Raw genomic sequence first — 23,176 nt, 5'->3', positions numbered from 1 at the left:
TCGAGGCTATAGTCTTGGCCTATCAGGCCCGGCGCTTACCGTGCCCCCTCGGTGTGAGAGCACACTCTACAAGAGCCATTGCTTCCTCTTGGGCGTTGGCGCGGGGCGCCTCGATAGCAGACATTTGTAGAGCTGCCGGCTGGGCGGCACCTAACACGTTTGCGAGATTTTATAATCTCCGTGTAGAGCCCGTGTCCTCCCGTGTACTTGGCTCAGACGGCCAGTAGCACTGGGACACTGCTCGGTGTCAATCCCGCTTGCTGCGCCATTCCCCTCTACGGACCGGATACGTGCGCTTTGTTGCTTCTCAGTTCAGTTCCCCATGGCGAACCCTGTTGAGGTTCCTCCCGCACCCTCGGCAGTCAGGCGTGGCGGAACGCCAGATGCCAGGTCCAGCACTCGTGTGTTTGCCCAAGGTCAGCCCTTGTGCTGGGCTAGGTGCCCGTGTGTAGTGATTCCCCTTCGGGTGGTCCCACATGTGTATTCTTCCACGGTACGGTTCCCCTCACGGTGAGCCCGTGTCTTTCCCTGGCAGAGACCTTCTGCCGTCTCTGCTGTGTTGTTATCTCACCCCAGGATGGCTGAGTCTACCTCAGAGACTTCCATATGTAGTACTGCCCTTGGTCAGTCCATATGTGTAATTGCCACGTGGTACCTCCTTACGCAGGATGTGGCTTCCGTAGCGTTCCTCTACTTGTGGTACGCTTTCCCAGTGTTATCCATAACCACTGTACGGAACAGCAGTGGCTGTCATCTCTGCCTAAGCCCTGTCCTATCTTCCACCCCAACTGGTGTGGGGGGACTTGCCGGCTTCCGCAGGGCACTGGAGGGGGTCAGCAATAGTGGCGTTTTCCAAGGGATCCCATTAGTCAGTCACACTGACGTTACGTCGAACGTGACTGACTGATAGGGAACGTCTCGGTTACGTATGTAACCCTCGTTCCCTGAAGGAGGGAACGGAGACGTAACGTCCCGTCGCCATAGTTGCTGTACCACCGCTGTACGGCCGGGGCACACAGTCTCGGCTCCTCAGCGAAAAACTGATGTGCGTTTGCACGCGCTCTCCTTTTATACCCGCACTGCGGGGCGGGGTGCGCGTGGCGAAACACGCACGCCAACTGTCATTGGCTTGTTTTGTTAACACTCGAAGATGATTGGGCTCTCGAGCGAGTTCCCATTAGTCAGTCACACTGACGTTACGTCTCCGTTCCCTCCTTCAGGGAACGAGGGTTACATACGTAACCGAGACGTTTCGTTTACTCCATATTCTCACCTCCATATTGTTACAAACTCATATTTCTGGAGAACACAAAAGAAGATATTTTGAAGAATGTAACAGTGTTTTACGGAAAACAACTGTCGTAGCTTGACTATAACTTTATATCAATTGACTATATACATATTTTCATATAGTCTTTTAAAGTGATGTGATCACGTTATAGATAAACAAATAGAAAATTAAGCCTTCATTCACTCTCAGATCAAATCTAATCATTCACGAACACATGCAAACATAGAATACATCAAAATATTTGAAACAAACTTCAAATGTCATACTAATATCAAATCTCATCGGTTCTCACACGTCCTTAATGGAGCTTGAATGTAATGGACAAATATTAGAAACAAAACAAAAACAGACAAACAAAAATACTCTATTGTGTTTCCAGAAGAAATATAGTCAAAGAAGTTTGGAACAACATGCGGGTGAATAAATCATCATAATCTCAGAAGATCCCAAACTGTCCTCAGAGATCTCAATATGATCTCAAACATTTCTCATCAAATTCAGAAGAGATAAAAAGTGGCAGTTAAATTGTTTTCACAAAAACAATTAAGCAACCTTGATAATAAATGTTTCAAAACATTGCAAAACAGCATATTGGAATCATTTCTGAAGGATCATGAGACATTAAAGATTGGAGTAATGGCTGCTGAAAATTAACTGACTAAGGTGACTGGGACTCACTGACATACAATAGGTTTACATGCATGCAAGATCAAAACATGTTTTAGTTTTCTCAAAATATGGATTTAATATCACTTCATTTTTCAACAATTCTCAAACGATTCTTTCGAAGCAGTTCTAAGATTCAGTATCTCTAAACCCCTTCTTTCCGTGAGCCTACTCTGCTCTGATTGGTCAGATGGCACAGTCTGTTTTACCTATACAGAGTCGATTCTTTATTTTGGGAGAGAATCATTTTATTTATCGTGCACTTTTGGCTTTGCAACTTTGCAGATTGTTTTCGTTCATACAGCTACATTCCACACTGCATTAAAGGCAATATTGAAAATGTCATAATAGGGGCACTTTAAACACCAACCCACTATATATCTACTATATACTGTACGTGTGAAAGAAATGAGAGTGGAAATAGAAAATAGAAATATCGTTAACACTTTATTTTAAGGTGTTCTTCTTACATGTTACATGCTACTATTATAATTACAATAAATTATGCATAATTACAAGTAACCCTAAGACAAACACAACCCCTATATAGTAAGTACATTAATTAATATTACTCAGTACTCAGTACAACCTAACCTTAAAATAAAGTGCAACCAAAATATTTCACAGTTTATTGGAATATGAGCATAGAATAAAGTTACATAATCTCAAGAATCACAATTTAGGTGGAGAACAGCCTCCTCTTGCACAAAACAGGAGGAGGTTTGGTGATTTATCTAACCTCACCTATCAAACGTGCAATGTTTTCAAGCGCTGAAATTCGATTCTGTGCCTGTGCTTAGAAATATTTGCTTCTTGGAGCATAATATATAATCCGAGTGTATTCAGTAATATAGAGTCTAACCCCTCAACACTACAGCAACATTAGTCTTTCAAGCTTTTATTGCCACTTTGAAAAATAAAATCTTGTCGAGGGGAAAAGAAAAAAGTCAGAATCGCTCCTTTCAAACACTTTGCTTTTAATGTGACACCTTTCTGATTCTGGGGCCTTTCCGTCTCCATTATTGGGGTGACAATATTAAGCATGACTTATTTATTTCCTGTTTTGCAAGGCCCTGGGTGATGAAAGGGATAGAAGTGACAGCGAGGTGAGTCGGACCCGTCCCAGTACCTGGAGTCAACACTCGGCACATTTTGTCGCGCTTTGATCTAAGGGCCCCTTTGCTCGTCTTTCTCCTTTGCCTTTCCCTCCTGATAAGGATTTACAGTTTCATCTTTTTTTCTCTCTTTTCTCTTTCCCTCACTTTTCTCTCCCTTATCACTTGTGCATCGCAGGGGATGTAAACAAGTCATCTTCGCTTCAATGAGTGATACTGACATGCAGTAGTGTTTCCTCGCTAAGTGCCTTTAAATCCACAATATGTAAATGAGTGGACTGATTTGGGTGTGTGCACACCAATGCAACCGCTGTATCACAATTTCAAATGTTGGCAAACATTGTATAAACTGGTGGAATCTACAATTTTACATTAGGTTTTTGGAGGCTTTTACTGTGTATTATTTTGAAACTGAGTGTTCTATGCGTTTCATTGTTAAATTGTAATAGTAATACTTGTTGCCTGTAAAAGTAAGAATCTTTAATGAAGTATAATTATTTCTAGATTCAAATAAGATTTAGTTTCTTTGCTGTTTGACTGTTCAATTATAAACTACTGCATGAGGATGTTGGTTAATTACTGAATCAAGACTAGTTGGATAAAGAGACTGGATTAGATTGCTGATGTTAACTTGAAAAGGAATGACAGTTACATTCATGCTGATCCATAAATTATAGGGTGCTCTTATCAGCTCTGGCACATCTGAAACTACAAGATGTGGTTTGTGCTTTGCACTGAGTGCCATCTATAATGTCTCAAGTGTGGAAAGGAAGAGACATGCAGCCAGATGACCCAACCTCTAAGGGAGTACTGCAGTTTTTTTTTCTTTTGACACCAGTGCAATAAAAAGCCAGAACATGGCTGTCATTTTAATGGCCTGACTGACAGAAATTTCATAGACAATGAATGGAAATGTTCAAATGAAAAAGTCAGGCTTAAAGGGACACATAAGCAAATAATACATATTGAAATTTACAATACACTCTTAAACAATATTTCAATTTTAAATTATCTTAGATCCAATGCGTTTTTAATAATTTGTTCTGTTCATTTTCGAAAAGTTCAATGAACTGTATTTGTTTAATAGACAAATGTCTTTACTGTCACTTTTGATCAATTTAATGCACCCTTGCTTTTATGTTAAAACTATTAGAGTAGTTTACTTCCAGAATGAAAATGTAATTTTCTGATAATTTACTCACCCCCATGTCATCCAAGATGTTCATGTCTGTCTTTCTTCAGTCGAAAAGAAATGAAGGTTTTTTGAGAAAAAATTCCAGGAATTTTCTCTATTTAGTGGACTTCAATGGCAGCCAATGGGTTGAAAGTCCAAATTGCAGTTTCGGTGCAGCTTCAAAGGGCTCTACACGATCCCAGCCGTAGAATACGAAATGGTCTGTCATTTTCTAAAAAAATTGACATTTACAGAATATACTTCTGAACCACAAAAGCTCATATTGCACTAGCTCTGCGATGCGCATCTTCACGCGTGCGTACTCACGTTGGAAAGGTCATGCGCAGTTAGTTCTTCGTCTGTGTACTTCGGTTCAGAAAAGTAGGGTAGGATGAAAAACTCCATCTCATTTTCTCCTCCAACTTCAAAATCGTCCGACATCATTGTTTTACCATTTTTTGTAAAGAGCATTTGACTTTCTTTGCATGTTTGCTTTGTAAAGACTGGGTTGGTACTTCCACCCAAGTTATACGTGCGTGATTACGTAATGCGTGATGTCGAGCTAGTTCAAGATGATTAAAAAAGTATAGAAATGTGTATTTTTCGTAGATAATGACAGATTGCTTCGCTAGATAAGACCCTTATTGCTCGTCTGGGATCATGTAGAGCCCTTTGAAGCTGCACTAAAACGGCAATTTGGACCTTCAGCCTGTTGGCCACCATTAAAGTCCTCTATATGGAGAAAAATCCTGGAATGTTTTCCTCAAAAACCTTAATTTCTTTTCGACTGAAGAAATAAACACATGAACATGAGTAATTAGGAAATTTTCATTCTTGAAGTGAACTACTCCTTTGAGTAGCTAAAACCATTTTTCAACATTGACAATAAGAAATGTTTTTTGAACAAAAAAAATCTTAATTACTCCAAACTTTTGCCCAATATATATAATAAAAATATATAATAAATTAATGGAATTTGTGAATAACACAATAGCTGGTTGACCAGCATGAAACCAGAACTAACAGCACAAACCAGCCTGAACCAGCATAGAAAATTCTGGATGATCTGTCTTCTCAGCAGGGAAAGCAGTGTGAAGTTTTTTTCTCAGTGGCCTAACTGCCACAATGCCAGTAAGGATATATCCTAGCCAAACACTACATGGTTATATTCCCTACTTCTTTATTCTAATAGGGAATAGATATTCCTCTCTGCTTGTTTTCTTGCTGGTGCATGTGAATTTGGTCTCTTGCTGTGCTGCAATTAAACAAGAATGAGGAGGCTGGTGGTTGAGAGAAAAAAAAGAAGCCACCAGGAAAAAAAAAAGTTGACGCATAATGTAGTTTGTGTGTCACATCTAATTTACTGCACTCACTGCAACTTAAACAGACTTGATAAATTATTTGAGAGGGTGGGGTGGGAAGAAAAAAGAACAGGGGAAAATGACATTGTTATTCATCTGTGTCTTTGTCACAGAGTCGAGAACCAAAAGATGTGCAAAGAAAACTTCTCCCCCCAAGGCTCAAGCAACCATAGTTCAAACAAAGTAAACAACTGTTTTTCTCAGATGCTCACATTAGTGTTGCTGCAGGCAAAAGTTGCCTTCCTTTGGCAGATGGTGCTGTGGCAACGTTTAGCTGGGAGGAGGGGAGCGTGAGATTTTTGCTGGTGTGGCACAATGTTTCCACTCCATGGATATTGCTGTGCAATTATTTGTGAAATTTCTACTAGTAATTTCTAATTGTAAAGCTGTAGACACAGTCATGGAGGCACGTAATGCAAAATGTATGTTGTCACTTTTTGTGCATGCAGCTCAAGGCCTTCTATCTAAGGTCTTTTTCTATGTTTTGTTGCTTTGCAAATGGACTCTTACGATGGACTGTTTCTGCACCCCGCTGTTCCGAACAGGCTTTCCCAGCATTGCGAGTCTTGTTTTGATATAACTGTGATGGTGGTTGCCTCTGAAATAACAGCTCACCGTACTCCGCACCTTTTCCCACGTGGCATTATTTTCTAATAAGTTTTTGTTTTACACAGAAAACAATCAAACTCACACTCTCTCAAGTTGTGAGAAAGCCAGGGAGAGAACATAAAAAACGCCCTGGGTAACAATCTCTTTGTTGAAAACGTAAGTCTTTATTCTCTACCTGGTTGGGAAAGAGAAACTCCCACAAGAAAACACTTCAAAGGCAGTACACTCTGAGTGAACACAAATATAACAGAAAAATATTCATAAAACAATAGCATCATATATAATATTATAGTATAATTTACTGTCTTAATGATACTAAAATAGCACTGGATATTTATACTTAAAATAATTTAAGGTCTTAATCCTTTTGTTAGTTAGTTGTTTTTTTTTTTTTTTTCAAAATGTGTCAGTTTATAGATTTAGAATGATTAATTTTAGTTTTATAAAGTCTTGTTAATGGTTAATAGTTCAACTCAGCAGGAGAGTTTTAAAGGGTAAGACTGAACATTGCCAGTTATACTATAATAAGATATAATAGAGAGAAATCCAGCAAAACAACATTGATTTGAATTTCTTTGCAACATAATTGTAATTCACCCTGAAAACAAAGTGTTGCTAAACCCTTATGTAATGCTAGCATATTTTGATTTAGACAAAAGCTACAGTTGCATATTTTTTCTTCAAATGTAGATTCTTAGCAAGATGTGCAATAAACATACCCATTGCCATTGTCACTTTCAAATGCAAATTGGGCCTCATTAAAAAGTGCAAGTGATATTCATTAACACTCGGACCGCCAGACTTTTATTGATTTATCTGCTTGCAAAACCTAATGAACCCTTTGGGCAAGCGAGGTACAAAGGTTTATCTAAATGCTTATTTAAATTATGTGGCTCACGGGGAGAGGAGAACACTAGCTTTAGGCTCTGGCATCTGGAGAGGTAACATTTACATAAGCCTTTCTGCATGAAGTGCTTCATTATTTCAGTCATGATATCAATGCTTTGAACTTCGCCACAAAACAACTAGTTGGGGATGTTTAAAGGAGCGATAGAGTCATATGAGAATCATGTATGTCTTTTATTTCAGTGTTAGGATTTGATTGAATTTACAGCATCGCAGAAATTCTCAGAAAGTCATTACTGTGAAACTATGGTCAAAATATGACCTATTCAGCTTATTTGTATTTAACACTTTTCAGAAAACATATTGTTTCAAAGACGTTTTACACAGAAAAGTGTTTTACCTAAAGTAGATTTGTTGTTGGAAGGAACCAAGACGCGACTGCTCTTATATTGATGCACTCATATATTGAATCTCTAAATGACAGGAGTTATGGAAAGGATAACTATAAAGAATTTGTTTCATATACAGTAATTCTTTTCCAGGGTCAACTGGGGTGTTGAGAAAAAAAAAATCTCTTTCTATATATAAGTTGATTTTAATATTAATGTCACATTAATATTCTGTTTTTTACTATAATTGAGTTGAGATACTTTTATACTATTATAGATTTATATTGAATATTTTGAATTCTTTATATTTTTATTTACATTCATTTTTATTTTATTTACATATATATATATATATATACTGTATATACAGTATATTCACTACCAGTCAAAAGTTTTTGAACAGTAAGATTTTTAATGTTTTTAAAGAAGTCTCCTCTGCTCACCAAGCCTGCATTTATTTGATCCAAAGTACAGCAAAAACAGTAAAATTTTTAAATAATTTTACTATTTGAATATATTTTAAAATGTAATTTATTCCTGTGATTTTATAGCAGATTTATTAGCATCATTACTCCAGTCAATCTATCTATCTATCTATCTATCTATCTATCTATCTATCTATCTATCTATCTATCTATCTATATATATATATATATATATATATATATATATATATATATACAGTATCTCACAGAAGTGAGTACACCCCTCACATTTTTGTAAATATTTTATTATATCTTTTCATGTGACAAACTGACACTTTGCTACAATGTAAAGTAGTGAGTGTACAGCTTGTATAATAGTGTAAATTTGCTGTCCCCTCAAAATAACTCAACACACAGCCATTAATGTCTAAACCGCTGGCCACAAAAGTGAGTACACCCCTAAGTGAAAATGTCCAAATTGGGCCCAATTAGCCATTTTCTCTCCCCGGTGTAATGTCTCAGGTGTGAATGGGGAGCAGGTGTGTTAAATTTGGTGTTATCGCTCTCACTCTCTCATACTGGTCACTGGAAGTTCAACATGGCACCTCATGGCAAAGACTCTCTGAGGATCTGAAAAACAAAATTGTGGCTCTACATAAAGATGGCGTAGGCTATAAGAAGATTGCCAAGACCCTGAAACTGAGCTGCAGCACGGTGGCCAAGACCATACAATTTAACAGGACAGGTTCCACTCAGAACAGGCCTTGCCATGGTCGACCAAAAAATTTGAGTGCTCGTGCTCAGCGTCATATCCAGAGGTTGTGTTTGGGAAATAGACGTATGAGCGCCAGCATTGCTGCAGAGGTTGAAGGGGTGGGGGGGTCAGCCTATCAGTGCTCAGACCATACGCCGTGCACTGCATCAAATTGGTCTGCATGGCTGTCGTCCCAGAAGGAAGCCTCTTCTAAAGATGATGCACAAGAAAGCCCTCAAACAGTTTGCTGAAGACAAGCAGACTAAGGACATGGATTACTGGAACCATGTCCTGTGGTCTGATGAGACCAAGATAAACTTATTTGGTTCAGATGGTGTCAAGCGTGTGTGGCAGCAACCAGGTGAGGAGTACAAAGACAAGTGTGTCTTGCCTACAGTCAAGCATGGTGGTGGGAGTGTCATGGTCTGGGGCTGCATGAGTGCTGCTGGCACTGGAGAGCTACAGTTCATTGAGGGAACCATGAATGCCAACATATACTGTGATATAGTGAAGCAGAGACTGGGCCGCAGGGTAGTATTTCAACATGATAACGACCCCAAACACACCACCAAGACGACCACTGCCTTGCTAAAGAAGCTGAAGGTAAAGGTGATGGACTGGCCAAGCATGTCTCCAGACCTAAACCCTATTGAGCATCTGTGGGGCATTCTCAAACGGAAGGTTTGAAGGTTTGGTCCTCAAACATCCACCAGCTCTGTGATGTCATCATGGAGGAGTGGAAGAGGACTCCAGTGGCAACCTGTGAAGCTCTGATGAACTCCATGCCCAAGAGGGTTAAGGGAGTGCTGGAAAATAATGGTGGCCACACAAAATATTGACCCTTTGGGCCCAATTTGGACATTTTCACTTAGGGGTGTACTCACTTTTGTGGCCAGCGGTTTAGACATTAATGGCTGTGTGTTGAGTTATTTTGAGGGGACAGCAAATTTACACTGTTATACAAGCTGTACACTCACTATTTTACATTGTAGCAAAGTGTAATTTCTTCATTGTTGTCACATGAAAAGATATAATAAAATATTTACAAAAATGTGAGGGGTTTACTCACTTCTATGAGATACTGTGTATATATATATATATATATATATATATATATATATATATATATTTATTATTATTATTATGTTGAAAACAGCTTAGTAGATTTTTTCAGGTTTCTTTGATGAATAGAAAGTTCAGAAGAACAGCATTTATCTGAAATATAAATATTTTGTAACATTATAAATGGCTTTTAAAAAAATTATACTGACTCCAAGCTTTTGAATGGAATAATGTATAATGTTACAAAAGCTTTTTATTTCAGATAAATGCTGATCTTTGAATCTTTATATTAATCAAAGAATGCTGGACAAAAATACTCAACTTTTAAATATTGATGTTAATAATATTAATAATAAAATGTTTCTTGAACAGCAAGTCAGCATATTAGAATGATTTCTGAAGGATCGTGTGTGAAAATGAATGAAGGAAAGTGAAAGTGACGTGACATACAGCCAAGTATGGTGACCCATACTCGGAATTCATGCTCTGCATTTAACCCATCCAAAGTGCACACACACAGCAGTGAACACACACCCGGAGTGGGCAGCCATTTATGCTGCGGCGTCCGGGGAGCAGTTTGGGGTTCGGTGCCTTGCTCAAGGGCACCTCAGTCATGGAGAGAGCGCTGTACATTCACTCGCCCCAGCTGAGCTATCGAAGGATATTAATGATGCTGAAAATTTTGCTTTTATCACAGGAATACATTCAATTTTAAAATATATTACAGGTTAAAGGTTATTTAATTTCCAGTTAACTAAACCTATGGTTTTAGTTTAGTTAAAGGGGTCATCGGATGCAAAATTCACTTTACAAGTTGTTTGAACATAAATGTATGTTGGAAACGTGTGTACACATCCATGCTATAATGATGAAAATCCACGCAGTGTTTTTTTTAAAATCCCTATTTTAAAATCCCCTTTCTCAAATCAGGCTGTTCTGAGATTCCTGTCAGAATTACGTAGTTCTGCACAGGCCACTCCCACGATAGTTGATTGACAAGGCCGTCTTACCTTAGACCTGCCCTGAGTGAGCTGAGAGCTGTCCGTCATTGTGTCGACATTGTGTCAGGGGATGTAATTAGTGTTTTGTTGTTGGATGTAATAAAGAATATAGCAGTCGTCATTTACTCCCGACATCTGAGCTGCTGAAGAGGCAGAGGATTAACGTTACTTTCGCTGTGAAGTGAATGCGCCGATCCCGATCTGCCTAAATGCGTCTATGTTTGCGTGAATCATTCATGATCCAGCTTCATTTACAGAAGTGAATATAACGTTGTTTTATGAATCTTTGGAAAACGCCTTTCTTAATATGTGTTAGTTAGCCAGTTTCGCGGCTAAAGTAAACAGTGCTGCTCGTCACCCCACGGAGGAGAGAGGCAGGGTCAGCAGAGCTCATTGGCATTTAAAGGGACATGGACTACAAAACGGCTTGATGAAAACAGAGCTGATTTTGACAGGGTAAAGAAGGTGTTTTTTACACTACCATTGAGAAATTTTAACCAAAGTATGTTATATACTTTTCATTAAGACCCTAAAGAATCATATCAATTTGTGGAAAATGGGCATCCGATGACCCCTTTAACTACAACAACCCTGTTAATATTAATTATGTATACATATATAAAATTGACATTTATTTTAATTAAATTAATTCTCACAGGTTTGTCTTGTCCATTCTCAAAAAATTTACTCTTATCGTTGCCAGGCAGAAATATCTGCAATACGATCTCAAATCATAATTTTAAGCAATAAGGGAATCAATTAGATCTGACCTTGCTCACAGCTGAACTGCTAATGCCTCTGTCTCTCTCCAATCATGAGGATTTAGATTCCTATCAGAGAGATTCCTCTTTCCTGCTCCTTTTCACTCCCTTACCACCCCCTCCAGTGGAAACAAGGTGCCCCTGTGATTAAGGGCCAGTGTGGTGCCACCCTTGTCATTAGAATAAAAGAAAGAGAGCGTGAGCTCCACAGGGGCTAATGAACGCCATGCATCACACTAGGCTTAAGGACATATCTGTGGCATCATTAACTAACAGTGCAGAAAGGCCAGGGCGAAGGTTGGCAGCCTGAAGACAGGTCTCTAATCATCAGCCAGAAACCAGTGCACTCGGACGTGACTTTTCAGCTTTAGCTTTATTTGAGGTAGTTTTATATCATATTTACATTTATTTCTTTAGCAGATACTATTCTGAATGATCTTATTGTATTGGCTGAGCAGTTGTTGGTTGGGTAACTGATGTGTTAGATTACTAATGCGTACAATAATTTGGTCATCATTTGCTCGACTTGTATGACTTGGAGCAATGTATGACTTGTATGACTGAGGAGCACAAGAGAAGGTATTTTTCAGCTCTTTTTTTGTCCATACAGTGAAAGTCATTGAGGTCCAAAACATCACTGAAGAAAAAAAAAAAAATCCTGGGACATTGATTGATTGATTGATGCAGTGTTTTGTGTTCCACAGATTAAAGTCTGTATTCAAGATGAAGTGAATATGAGAAAATTATAACATATAACACCTTTTTGAGTAATCTATACCTTTAACTGCTTTTACATGCTCTTTTAATGTTAGATTTCAGTCAAACTCTAGCACTATTATTTTTAAAGTTAATTCATTCATTAAATAATTAATTACAGAGAGATTATTCCGGTCTTCAGTGTCACTTGACCCTTCAGAAATAATTCTATTATGCTTATTTGGTGCTCAGGAAACATGGAAACCTTGATATTTTTATTTTTATTTTTTTTAAATTAACAGCATTTATTTGAAATAGCCTTTACACTCACTTTTGGTCAATTTTAACGTATCAAAAAATGTACTTTATTTGAACAACAATATAATCCTTTTGACTTTTCAATGGTAGTGTACTGTATGTATACCATGCAAACTTTATATATCATGTAAACTGAAATCATACCAGTATAATCTGACTAAGAGACCAGATGTGATTGAATCTGAGCTTTGTCTAGCATGCATACATGCTAATTGTTTACAATTATAACTGTACATGTACACATACATATTGTAAATGTATCTGACTGAAGACAATTAAAAAAACACCCATAATCCTTCACCACACTTAAGGTACAGTGAATGCGAACTTTCTGGAGAGTGGTTTTGATATATATATATATATATAAACGCAGAATTTCCCAGCTGAAAGTAGAAATTAATGCAGAAGCAAACATAATTCTGTGCTTTCAGATGCTAACATTATCCTTTGTGAAGACACAACATAAACACAACATCTTCAGCTATACCTTTGAGTAGGTGTTTGTCAGGCCATGACCTTCCCAGGGCCTCTCAGAGAAATCAGTTAGAAAGAATGGATGGAAACAATGCCACGTTGGGTCTCGCGTCTCTCTTTCTCTCTTCCAAGCTCCGACTGCCCCAGGAGGGTCCTGCGAGGCCCCTTGCACGAGAGCACCGTCTCAGCTCTCATTAGTGCGTCATGATGAAACGAGTTGTAACGCATGTCATCAGCACAGGCTACGCTAAGCTAATCCGACGGCCTGCCTTGTGAATCATGCATGACCCCCGTCTGCCTCGGTGCTAGATGCAGGCCCAGAAGACTAGCGAGGCGCTCACCTCATAGGAAGCATCAAAGATTTACACGCCTATGTCTCTTCCTGCGAACCCCCCACCTTTCCATTCACTGACCTCTGCCTCCTCTGGTGTGAGAAAGCACAGCAGCATCTCTACTTCCTACGCAAACTTAGAAGAGTCCCCATCATGTGCAGCTTCTACAGAGGCACCATCGAGAGCATCCTAACTAGCTGCATCACTGTGTGGTATGGCGCTTGCAACGCATCCTGCCGCAAGTCACTTCAATGCATAGTGAGAACAGCTGAGAAGATCGTTGGTGTCTCTCTCCCCTCCCTCCAGGACATCTACAGCACCCGTCTCACCCGCAAAGCCCTCCGCATTGCAGGTGATCCCACCCACCCGACACACAGCTTCTTCAGTCTGCTGCCATCAGGGAGGAGACTGCGGAGTCTCCAGACGAGGACCAGCAGACTGAAGGACAGCTTCATACATCAGGCTGTCAGGAAGCTGAACTCCCTCCCGTCCTTGCCCCCCCCCCCTCCCCTCTTTTACCCCATGCTACATTGAACCCCCCCAGCTCCCCACATCCCCAGGACCTTCCACCCCCCCCCCCCCCCCCCCCCCCCCCACTTAAAAACTGTGACCAGCACCTGTCACTTGTGCAGCATTGGACTGATCACTACCTCATCCAGCATTGACTGCAAACTACCTCTTCGGATAGTCTGATAGAAAGACAATTGTCCCTTTAACAGACTGATAAGCTCTTTTTGCACTACACATATATCTGCACAGTTTTGTTTTATTTAACTGGTTTGCACTCTATCTATTCTGCCATGTGCCTTGTGCCATTTCATTTATCTCTTTTTTTTTTTTCTACAATGTCCTCAGACTGGTAAGCTCCTCTTGCACTATATATATATATATATATATATATACTCTATACACATATATCTGCACAGTTTTGTTTTATTTAACTGGTTTGCACTCTATCTGCCATGTGCCTTATGCCACTTTATCTATCTCTTTTTTATTTTTCTACAATGTCCTCATTGTATATCTGTATAGTTGTATGTACATATGTTTAAACTGTATTTATCTGTATTTGAACGTCTACTGTCAGTGTCTTAAATGTTAACTGTATGCACCAAGGGTCTGAGAGTAACGCAATTTCAATTCTCTGTATGTATGCTGTACATGTGGAAGAATTGACAATAAAGCAGACTTGACTTGACTTGAGATCTTTGCCACCCTCACAGAGCCACCATCAACTCGTTTCCTTTACACATATCTGTGCTCTGCTTTACTCTTTTTACTTGATCTCTTTTGCCAGGACTGAAGGAAAAAAATATGGCCGGAGAAAGAGAAGAAATGAGTGAGAGCATGAAAGAGTGTGTGAACAAGGGAGCTCATGAGATTACAGGGGTGTTACAGCATGGTGTCATTAACATTTTAGACCCCAGAATCTCTTGCCCGTTGGCTCTATCGGTGGAAGCAAAACACATGCTTCAGTCATATGCGTCAGTATTTCCCACGACACCAAAACAGACAGGCGACAGCCATCAAGCCCTACAGTCACAGGTACTGCTGAGATGAACCCCTCTCTGAGTGTTGCACAATACCTAAAATTGGGATTTGGATTAGTTTGTGTTGAAAATATGACTGTAGTTCTCTACAGTGTGTAACATCAAGTTTTAGTTTTTTAAATTATTACAAAAAATTCAATTTCTTTGAATTTTTGGGCTTGGCAAGATTTTGATCACACTTTATTTTAAGGTCCAATTCTCGCTATTAACAAACCATTAACTATGACTACTGCCTCAATAAACTCCTAATTTGCTGCTTATTAATAGTTGGTAAGGTAGGTGTAGATGTAGATTATGTTCATACAGAATATGTGCTTTATATGTACTAATAAACACCAAATATGCAAATAATAGGCATGATAATAAGCTACTAATTAATAGTGAGAATTGGTCTCTATATTAAAGTGTTACCAAGATGGTTTGTAAATTAAAATATCTTAACATCATGAAATAACATCATATGACAAAACGATTTTCTAACAAAAATAAAAGGAATGTTTGGTTTCAAGAAATGATAATGACTCCTCCTGAAGTACAAAAAGGAAGCAGCTATGTAGTTTAAACATTAAGATTAATTAAATGCAAATGAATTACTGAAGAATCACACTAGTTATCTTCTCAGCTATAAAGTGCTGTGGTAAGTTCATTAAGATGGTCTTCAGTCATAACATTCAAATATCTTCAGGCGAAACATTTCTTCGTACGTCTTCTTTTTTACACCTTGACTTAAATCCTAATTCTAAGATTAAAGCCAGTTTAAGGAACCCTAATGTTATATTAAAACAGATTTAATCACCGCAACTGCTTTCAAAATCACTTACCATATATTAGCATGCAGAAAAGAATGTCTGAAATATGCTAAAAAAAAAAAAAAAACTTGTGGTCCACTGAGTAGATGTGTACATACATTACTACAGGTTAATGCAACTGCAGATCTCTTAATTTTTCATATGGTTAGTGCATGTGTAAATATTTAATGAAGACTTTATGCACCAGATATTATAATAAAAAGGTTGGTAAGTCTGGATTATAATCAGATAGTTTCTGGGGGTGAATGAAGGAATCTGAAACTCATAAACGGCAGAATGACCATCTGTTTTCTACAGAAACTTACTTTACACAGAAATATGTTGAAATAGGTTTTATTGTTTGTCATTGTCCATGGCTGTTTCTTGTACCATAATTGACAAAAATATACTCACTCAGATTCCCTGGATGCATCTGTAAATTTTAAAGACAGCGTACAGTTTTGGAAACAGTGATTCTGTGAGTGATTTGTGTGACAACGAAAGTGTTGCTTTAATTATCTTCCCCTGACTGACCTGCCAAAGTAATCTTAAAAACAACAGTCCAGTTCAGTCTGGTCACTTTTAATTAACACAAAACAATGCATCACATGGTTTAATTAATATTTCAGTGCCCACTTCGCTCCCGTTTGCCACTTAGATAAGGCTAATTTGGAAATGACATACCCATAGACCATGAGCCCATGAAAAATGCACAAACCACTTAAAACCAATGCACGACCATGAGGAAGACTCTTTACCCCCTCCCTGATTTCCTCATGAGTTTTGACTTTTACTTATAGTGAAACTGGATCATATTTTCAGAATGACTGCCCCAAACTAATGCAACCGCTTTCTGCTTCGGCTCTGACGGAGTGGTTAGATGGTGAAACATCATCCTCTTTTGAATATCACGCCTTGCAAGTGTTCTTCAAGCGTAATGCGCGATGAATAATTTAGAGGTCTGATATGTATCGCCAGGCCGTCTGTCATCTTCTGAAGTTTCGTGAACTCTTAAAACAGGTCTTATAGCGTTGCACTCAACCCTGATCCTCTTTGTTTATGTTACAAGTGAAGAGATGGACCTGACAAATCTCAAAGGCTTCCATTGGTGTTGTTTTTAAGTTGAAATTGATAGGACGCTCATACTTAAAAGTCCAACCTGCCTGGTTACCAGTGTTGTGTAAGTTACTTCCAAACTGTAATGCATTACAGATTACTTGTTACTGTTATTTAAAAGTAATCCCCTACATTACAATATTACTGTCTCAGAATTGTAATGCGTTACATGACTCCTGTATTACTTTTGAGTTACTTTCACCAAAATAACTACAGAAGTAGAACTTAACATTCTAAAATGACAAAATGTACTAGAGCCCTGCCCTAATGGCAAAGTGTTTATATTTCGTTCCGGCTTTTTATTAAGTTCATTTAGAAAAAACATTTGGAGCATTTTTTGTTCATTAAATAAGTTTTTTCTTTCGTAAAGTAACGACCAAGCGGCCAGCGGCAGACCGGCAGGCTGATCATAGCTTATGTTTGATCAATTTAGCCTTCTCAAATCATCACGACTTGCCTAAAATAAAATCTATAGATATACTAAAACAGTTCAAGCATATAACAATGTTTAAACGTTAAACCTAGATAAATGTGCGCTGCATCCAGTTTGTGCGGAGAGTGGAAGCTAAAGCGCAGGACATGGAGGCACCAGCACAATCAGTTGCAATATTTTTTCAGTGGAAACTATTTAAACCGTAATTTTTGCTCATAAAAGTAAGAGTAATACATCATTCTGAACTGTAAAGGGTCTACTTTTATTTGTGTGCACTCACAATGTCAACAAAACGTCGTGCTTTTATCTTGAACAGGAGTGCTTCACAAAAATGAACCGAAAGTCAGCGAATACATGCCTCACAGACATGATAAATATATCTATAGAAAGCTTTAAATTAATACTTAACGAAATAAATAAAAACTAAAACAAAAATTATTTAATATAATCGTTATCCGTGAAGATGCACTTCTCTCTAAAGGCGCGTCTAACGAGGAGATGACGAATCCTTACTATTTTCCCCGGACACATTCATGGTAATTACTTTTGCTGTGGATTTTGCTTTATTATGTGTATTTGAAGCAGAACTCTTCAGCTGTGCTGATGGCTAAACACCGTCGAGCCGCTCTTGACAGTCGCGGAAGCACGGACTCATGTTATTTCCACCAGCGCGGCAATTTTTGTTTCATCAATAATTGATGGATGTCTAAAATATAAAGATAAGGAGAAGCCTAAAACAGGCCCGCGTCTGAACTATGACGTGAATATTGGCCCGCGAAGCCGGGCCTAGGGACATAAAAAAGTCGGAGCCCGACTTTAAATAAAAAAATTTATAAATTGGGCTAAAAGTGTGTTGTAACTCAAGCATTACTGAACATGTACCGAGTAAAATATTACTGAAAATTGATTAGTAATGCCTTACACTACTGCGTTACAGCAAAAAGTAATCCGTTACTGTAATGCATTACTTTTGTAACGCGTTACTCCCAACACTGCTGGTTACAGATTTCACATTGTTATTGAGATATGCAGAACTAGGCCAGAATGGAAATCTAGTTGAACAGTATTCAGCTCAGTCAAGGTCGGCTGTTCCTTATACCAATTCAAAAAGCTCAGCTGAGCAAAGCAGAGGTCAAGCCGTTGATGCAAGATGACTTGCCAAAATGGAAGGGACAGCTCTAACTATATTTTGACACTGAACAAAATATAGGAAAAAAGAAGCTGTTAATGTCATTTAGAGTCATTTATTTTGACACTGAATACCTTGAAGTATGTCCTACATAGCTGTATCTTAAAATAGCTTCATGTGAGAAAAAAAAGTACTATAGATTTTGTAATGTTTAATAAATGTAAAGGCTGACTGTTACTTAGATGGACAGATTATAACCATAGTTAAAGTTTTCAAGAAACTTTAGAAGAAAAAGTACACTACACTATTTTGGGGTTGGTAGAATAGTTTACGCTCACACTGCATTTATTAGATTAAAAAATACAATAAAAACAGCAATATTGTGAAATATTATTACATTTTATTTTCTGTTATATATTTGTATAATATAATGATGCAAAGCTGAATTTTAAGCATCATTACTCCAGTCTTCAGTGTCACATGATCATTCAGAAATCATTCTAATAAGCTGATTTGCTGATCATGAGACATTTATTATTATTATCAGTGTTGAAAACAATTTGGCTGCTTAATATTTTTGGAAACCATTTTTAAGGATGATCTGAAGAACAGAACGTTTAAAAGAATAACATTTATTTTAAATAGATTTTTTTGTAACAGTGTAAATCTCGTTACTGTCACTTTTGATTAAATTAATGCATTCTTTAAAAGAAAAAAAACAACAATAATAATAATAATAAAAATCTTTCTGAACAGTAGAATATGTATTTTTCTTTATATTTGCTCTCCATCTCACACTTATCATTATTTAAATATCTTTATATCCCACAATATGACTTTTTGGTTACACGTTATTTTAAGGTGTCCTTGTCACAGTGTAATTATACATTTAAGTACTGAATAACTACATGTAACTACATGTACTGGTTTGGGTTTGGCTTAGGGTTATTTGATATAATTTATTGTTATTATAAAAGTAAGTACATGTAACGTGTAACCAGGACACCTTAAAATAAAGTGTTACCAACTTTTTCTTATTTAAAAATTATCTCACAACTACTATTTTAATTCTTTACAATTTTAATAAATAAATGCTGTTCATGAGCATAAAAAGAGACACACTTTTACAACATCATGTTGCACTGTTATCATATTATGATGTTGTTTTCCTACTAGTGTTTACACTAAGGTTAAAAACTAAGGTCTATAAAAACATAATTCCATCAGGAAATATTCTAACAGGCCTACAGCCTTGATCATTCAGTCAAGATGGCAGCGCTTGAGTGTGTGTTTGTAGCACTGTACTATCTGATTAGCGGCTGGAGGCCAAACTCCAGTGAAAAATGCAATCCAGACAAACTCTAGCTTGAAGTTCTTACAGGCCTCTGAATGAGGCAATGGCTGCTCTCCAGGGTGCTTTTCCACTGCAGCTGCTTTCCTTCTCTGGCTCATTGCCCATTACTAGCCGTGCTCATCACACAGGGAAATAAACAGACCAAAATTTAAGAGGGCATGGTGCTAATAGTCCTATACAGTGATGCCTGTCTCCATAAGTGAGAATGCTCGTGAAATATTAAAGGTAATAAACAAATACCCTCTGATGATGGCTAAAGAGAGAGCGAGAGTGGCCCAGAGAGTGAGCCTCTATTCAGTCGCTTTTTCTGTTAAATTCACCCCGGTGGATGGAATTGAAATGTAGAGAGAAATACAACTTTATTATAGCCTTTTCTTTATAGGACAGTGGAAAGAGGGGAAATAGTGGAGGAAGTGAGGGGAAACCAGCTTATATGTCACAAACACATGTATGCCACAGCTCTGAAAACCAGATGTAGCTTTGTTAAAAGATTAAACTGAATGACATGGTACACAGTTTAGATGTTCATATTTCATCGAAATATTTCATGTTCATCTTTTTAAATTTGCAGTTGGTTGTGGCATTTAAATGTGTTTATATGCATGCAGAAGGTGGCTTGATAAAGAATGATTTATGTCAGGATGAAATTCACAGATTGCAGATTATAATAAAGATCTCTACAACCTCTTTGAAATAAAGCTAGTGGACTGACCATCTTCTAAATTTCTTTCTTTTTCTACAACCCAAATTCCAGAAATGTTGGGACATTTTTTAAATGTGAATAAAATGAAAACCAAAAGACTTTCAAATCACATGAGCCAATTTTTATTCACAATAGAAAATAAATGTTTAAACTGAGAAATTTTATCCACTAAATGAGCTCATTTCAAATTTGATGCCTGCTACAGGTCTCAAAAAAGTTGGCACAGGGGCAACAAAGAGCTGAAAAAGCAAGACATTTGGAAAAGATTCAGCTGGGAGAACATCTAGCAACTACTTAAGTTAATTGACATCAGGTCTTTAACATGATTAGCTATAAAAGGGATGTTTTAGAGAGGCAGAGTCTCTCAGAAGTAAAGATGGGCAGAGGCTCTCCAATCTGTGAAAGAGTGCGTAAAAACAATGCTTTAAAATACTGTTTTTAAATACTTTAAGAAGCTGAAATAAGCACAAATATCAGGGCATGTCAACACATCTCAAGGGCCCCAAAATGACCTCAGACCCCAGAGGGTTAAAAACAATTCTCCTCAACGTCAAATTGCAAAGGCTTTGCAAATCTCATCATCTACAGTGCATAACATCATCAAACGTTTCAGAGAAACTGGAGAAATCTTTGTGCGTAAGGAACAAGGCCGAAGACCTTTGTTGGATGCCCGTGGTCTTCGGGCCCTCAGACGAAACTGCATCACTCATCGGCATGATTCTGTCATTGACATTACTAAATGGGCCCAGGAATACTTCCAGAAACCACTGTCGGTAAACACAATCCGCCGTGCCATCTGCAGATGCCAACTAAAGCGCTATCATGCAAAAAGGAAGCCATTGTGTCCCTGTGGGCCAAAGCTCATTTAAAATGGACTGTTTCAAAGTGGAAAAGTGTTTGATATATGTCCAAATTTGATATTCTTGTTGGAAATCACGGACGCCGTGTCCTACGGGCTAAAGAGGAGGTAGAACTTCCAGCATGTTCTTAGCGTTCACTTCAAAAGCCAGCATCTCTGGGGTCATGTGACGCTTTCATGAGCCGAGACGCACATTAGCTGAGCTCCGTGTAAATAACCCGTCTTTTGCTGTTTTTCGTCTTCTTTTCTTGCATTTGGGGTAGTTTTTTCATTGGTCGTTGGTCTGGAGATGTCACACACTCGCTTATCTTTCACCATCATCCTCGCCAATTAAGAAGAAAACAAAACCAGCGACCAAGGAAGATAACATGGCGGTCACTATAAAGCGATTTGAGGACATTTCGAATTCGCCTCTCACATGACCACAGTCCAGAATATATGCTCTAAATTTGACTTGTTAATCGGGGAACAGAGAGAGCAAAAAAAAGTGATCGGCGAACACACCATGCGTCTGGATGCCCTCGAGTGACAAGTGACTGATTTATAGGACCGCAGCAGACGCAGAAATCTCCACCTGCTGGGACTACCTGAAGGGGCCAAGAAGGATGACCCGATCGGCTTTCTGAAACGGCCGCTGCCGATCTGGATCCCATCACTGGCGGGCAGAGATATCGAGATCGAGCGCACGCACCGAGTTTACTCCTGAGCTTCAACTGATCACTCCAAACCGCGAGTGTTTCTCTTCAAACTGTTATGCTACAATGACAGGAATTTGATCCTTAATGAAGCAAGATGCCGCAGCCCTGTGAAAGCAAATGACGGTGCAATATTGCGATTTTTCCCCGACTTCTCTCCCGCGACTGCAAAGAAGTGGAGCGCCTTCAGTACAATACGGAAGGAATTGAAAGAAGCAGGTCTGCAGAGCATTCTTCATTATCCTGCTACGCTGAAGATCATCATGAAACACGGCCAAAGTAATGCATTCACCGGAAAAAGCGTGCCAGTTCCTGAGCTCCATTCCCGGTCCCCATTCTCCTGGGATGGACGTGGCATAAGGGTTTGATAATACAGAGTGACTCGACTTCTGATTTATTAATCTAGATCTTCATGTGACAATCGGTTACTGGCAGTTCTTTATGCTAAGAAACTTGGTATCACTAATGTATAGTTTTCAATGTACATGATGCAATTATTTACAGTATGTGTGTTTCCTCGTTATGGAGAGTAGGCTATACATCCTTTTTATTTATTTAAAAAATTTTTTACCCCACTTTATTACTCGTGTGAATTTGAAGTTATTCTGTTCTCTTATAATAGGTCTAATGGCGGTATTCTAAAGAATGGTACTGGTTTTCATGTTACTGTCACTGACCAAGACAGGAGAGGGCGGCATACTATAGGTTTTCACCCCAGTCTGCAAAAGTTTTATGGGTTTTTTTTTTTTTTTTTTTTTTGATGGGTTAAAGGAAGACTCCATGAATAATTCATTTGCAGTGGTACTACTTTCTCTCATTTGTTCAGTTCACTTATTTGTTTGATAGTAATGACTGAATTAATATACTAAGTTGTAATGTCAATGGTTTCAATGGCCTCCATAAATTTACAAGTTTTTAGAACTACTGTGACGAAAAAAGGTTGACATTTCTTTAATCCAGGAAGCTCATTTGTGGAAGGATGACGTTCATAGATGCAATAATAAATATTACGAGGTGGTCTCTTTTGCTGCGACTGACAATAAAACTAAAAGATGTTTTGATAATTGTTAGAAGAAATTTAAATATTTTCATTTTAGACAGAAATGGTGATAATGCTGGCAGAATTGCCTGTACGTCCCTTGCGGAGGGTGGTTCTCCCCACTGATGGTTCTGTTGTTTCTGCTTTGGTTGTTTGCTCTTTTTTCCTCGGACAATCATGCAGACCATTATCCGTGGCGATTACATGGTCTAAGGATATCAGTGGTGACTTGCCGG

This window comes from Barbus barbus (assembly GCF_936440315.1).
Source record: "Barbus barbus genome assembly, chromosome: 8".
NCBI classification, from domain to species: domain Eukaryota; kingdom Metazoa; phylum Chordata; class Actinopteri; order Cypriniformes; family Cyprinidae; genus Barbus; species Barbus barbus.
The sequence above is the reverse complement of the archived record's forward strand: the minus strand, read 5'-3'. Positions refer to the sequence as shown.